Raw genomic sequence first — 4,330 nt, forward strand, 5'->3', positions numbered from 1 at the left:
ATGCCTAGTATGGGATTAACCATCAACATCATCATCATCATTGCGCCCTTGCCAACTGTCACCCACCCATCCTGTCAGGGTCACACTTCTCCGTGACACCCCCGCCGCGTCCTTCCCTCACACTTGAGAGGGACCTTGTTTCAAAATTTGTAAAAATCTGTGGCTAAGTGCAAAGGCCCTGGGTTCAATCCCTAGTATGGGATTAACCATCAACATCATCATCATCGCCCCCTTGCCAACTGTCACCACCCATCCTGTCAGGGTCACACTTCTCCGTGACACCCCCGCCGCGTCCTTCCCTCACACGTCTTGCTCAGACTCTGCCTGCCCAGTTGCAGTGCGAGCTCCCTGACAGCGGGTGAGGGGACTCTGTCTGCCTTGTCCATCCCTGAGTCCCCCGGTGCCTGCGACAGCACTGGGTAGGTTGGCCACGCTGCGAATGTTTACTAGAGAAACTCAGTGGGTGGATGAGTGGGCGGATGGACCCTTAGCTGAATAAATGGCGGGGAGAGGAAAAGGAGAGAGGAAGGGAAAGACCCCAGCCCACCTGGAAAACATGAAGGCTTCCATTCTCCCAAAGCAGAGCACACTTAAAAAAAACTGTACCCCAACACCCAAAGTCAACCGTAACGAAGCCTCCAAATGGTCCCTCACTCCAAACCATGACCCTCCGGTCTCCTAAATAGTCCTTGTTTCTTCCAACATTGTACTGGGAGCATTGCTAAGCTTACAAAAAAACAAAAAACAAAAAAGGCAAAAGACTCTACAGTGAACATCGCTGTACCCATCACCTTGATGTTGATGTTTCGCTATATTTGCTTTCTTCTATTTCGAGCTGTTTGTCCACCCACCCGTCAGTCCGTCGTGCCAGCTTCCTTTTTTATTGCATTGCAGCGGCAGTTGCAATAGGACACTGCCCCCTAATTCCTCAGCCTGACACGCATTGTTTATTTACCCTTCTTTTTCGTTGTTGTTGTTTTCTATTTTAAGGTAAAAGTCTCAGGAGGTGAGACGCAAAACTCTTGGGCGCCATTCACAAATTTCTGATCGATGCATAAACGTGCGTGACCCAAAGCCCTTATCAAGACAAAGAAACCCTCTCCTGACCTTTTCGTTCCACCATACATAAGTCCGACGTGAGATCACATAACATGGGCTTTTTCAGGCCTAACTTCTTTCATTCATCACATTTTCGACAGTTCTTCCGGTTGCCTCGGCGCCAGTAGCCGCGCCCTTTCCTTTTCTTTCTTTCTTTCTTTTTTTCCTGTACCGGGGATCGAACTCCGGTCCTTGGGCTCAGGCGAAGGAACCACTGAGCTAAATCCCCAGCAGCCGCGCCCTTCCTTAGCGGACTGAGCTCAGGGAGGGGGCGCCAGTGCGCTTGCTCATCCTCTCTGGGGGAACCCCAGGATTTCCTTGTCCGTCCCTCCCACTTCACCGCATGGCCCTGCCCTGGTCCGAGGTCGCCTCTTTCCACCACATCTGCGCCCCAAGCTTCTCTTCGTCGTCGTCCTCCTCCTCCTCCGGAGTCTTTCCAGGGCTTCCCGCCGCGTCCCCGCCCTGCTCAAAACCCGGCCTCTGCTCCCCGCAGCCGAGGGAGAACCCGAGCAGGAGTCTGCGTCTGGAGCTTGCTCTCCTTCCCCCACCCCCGAATCGGTCAACCGCGTCCTGAGGGAGAACCCGAGCAGGAGTCTGCGTCTGGAGCTTGCTCTCCTTCCCCCACCCCCGAATCGGTCATAACCGTGTCCACTGTACCTCCAAGCTCTTTACCTCCCGTACTCATCCTCCAAGCCTTCCTGCAGGTGTCCCCTAACTCGGGAAACCTTGGCAACCCCACGGGCTGGGAGAGGCACCTCAGCCAAGGCCCACGGTCCGGGTCTGCTCGGGTAACTCGGGAAACCTTGGCAACCCCACGGGCTGGGAGAGGCACCTCAGCCAAGGCCCACGGTCCGCTCCGGCTGGAGATGCGGCACAGCTACAACGCTTGCCTAGTGTGCTCGAGAACCTGGGTTCCATCCCCGGTGCTGACAATAGTGAGGTCTTAAATTCCTCCTTAAAACAAGAACACATACTTTGGTATAATTTGGAAATGACTTCAACATATTTCCTTTATTGCCTCAGCTGCCAGGAAACTCCTAGTAAATTGTAAGGCTAAGCTGGATCGCATATGCCTGAGATATACGTACACGATCTATGTGGTTTTGGTTCTACTTTAATGTTGGCTTAACACGTGCCAGTTTCCCGTGGCACTCACAAGGGAGCCCTCAGATCGGTTACCTGCTGTAACTGCCTTGTCCCCAAATCAGTGGATCTGTTCTTTCCACCGGGTCGGACTTCCATTCCTTCCCCTCTCCAAACCTCTCTGATGTGGCCTCTGGAACCCTCCTCACCCTGTGACCAGCCACCACCCCTCAGGGTCTCCCTTGAACATTTCTTCTACTTCATGTCCTAAGCACACTGGCCCCCTGCTGCCTTTCTAACTCAGGCTTCTTACTTTCTCCTCCCCCATTCTGAGGATTGAGAGTGGACGCCTCTACCTACCAAGACTGGGGTGGGGGTACAGACAACTGAAATCCACTCGAACTACTCTCAGGACAGAGTAAATGAATAATGCAATATTTTAAAACAATTGCACTGGGTGTGGTGGCATATACCTGTGATCCTAGCACTTAGGAGGCTAAGGCAGGAGGATCCTCAAGTTTGAGGCCAGCTTGGGCTACATAGTGAGTTCAGAGTTAGTCTGAACTACATAGTGAGACCCTCTCTCAGAAAATAAAATAAAAATAAAGAAATAAATGAAACAATTGCAACAACCAAGGAAAAACCCTCCTAATGGTTCATGTGACTCTGAACTGATCAGAGTTCAGGTGTGGCCTGATCCAGGCACCCAGGGCTGCTGTCAAGACTGACTTTCATGATCTTTCGCTTCTCTTCTCTCTCTGTTGACTTACAGCTCAGAAAGCCTCTCCTATCTTTGTAGCAGTGGGAGGCCCATCAGCTCCAAATTGGCAAACTCCAGCAGAAATAGAAAACCTCCCTTCCAACAGTTGCAGCAAACCTCTCATGGGCCACATGACTTCCCTGAGTAATTACTGTGACCAGGGAAACCATAAACCAGCTAGGTCTGGATCCACTATGCTCCCTAGAGTTGGTGAGGTCAGGGGATAGCCGGACTTATTCAAATGAAATAGACAGAGAAAGGAATGTATTTATTTTCCCAAAAGAAAGTCGGGCATGGTGGTGCAGGCCTACAATCCTAGCACTTGGGAGGCTGAAGCAGGAGGATCGCTGTGAGTTCAAGACCAACTTGGGCTACATAGTGAGTTCAAGGCCAGCCTGAACTACATAGCAAGACCTTACTTCAACAAAAAAATCCCCGAAGAATATTGAGTGGGATATTAGGATCAAGTAGGGAGCCATGTGAGTTTCTGGGGGAAGAGCACACCAAGCTGAGGGAACAGCATGTGTAAAGGCTCTGTGGTGGGACTTGCGAGGAAAATCCATAGACCTTTTTTGCTACACTATAGACATCTGCTATAGTGACCTTCTCCCTGCTGAAACTGCACCCAGAATACCACTCTCTGTCCACGTGGATTACTGCACATGTGTGTACAGATGCACACACATACGCGTGTGCTCTTTCTTGCCCAAGTATACAGTTTTCACTTGTCCTAGACGACTTTAAATCCCTTGTCACTTGATTGGTAAAAGATGCCATTTCTCTGCTCCTTTTAAAAGTGGGTGTGATTGAGTTAAAGCCTATTGATTTGACAGAAGCTTAATTATTCAACAGCAGGAGTCTGAAAGGGAGTTAGAGAGGCCTAGGGACCAGGGTGTACTGGGTGGGGGTGGAGAAGGGGGTGCAAAAAGTTGAGGATGATGGAACTGGGGTAGGGTTGGGATCTGGAAGTGCAGTGAGGAAATAAGGACCCGGGACAGGAAGTCGGAGAGGCCAGGGCCGGGGTAGGAAATAGGGGAATGAGGTGGAGGAGGGGCAATGGGGTGGCGGCTGGGGTGCTGGGGACAGAGCGAGCTGGGCGGTTCAGACCGTGTTGCTGAACTTCAGAGGCTGAGAGAGAGAAGGCGCGGCCGCAGACGGCGCGAGCTACAACGCCGAGGAAGTCCGAGGCGAGGGGCGTGGCTGGGGGGTGTGTACTACACACTGTCCCCACGTTACTGTTCCAAGTCTTCTCCGCTGGTCCCGCCTCCTTCCCGGGAGTGACAGACACATTGTCCAACCAGAGCCGCGGGATGGGCTCAGCGCAGCCAATGGGGTATCGGGGGCGGAGCTGGGGAGGGGGCTAGCAGGGCCAGGGGAGGGGGCTCGTGG

This window comes from Fukomys damarensis, unplaced genomic scaffold (genome assembly GCF_012274545.1).
Source record: "Fukomys damarensis isolate Sample0158 unplaced genomic scaffold, DMR_v1.0_HiC HiC_scaffold_19, whole genome shotgun sequence".
Lineage (NCBI taxonomy): Eukaryota > Metazoa > Chordata > Mammalia > Rodentia > Bathyergidae > Fukomys > Fukomys damarensis.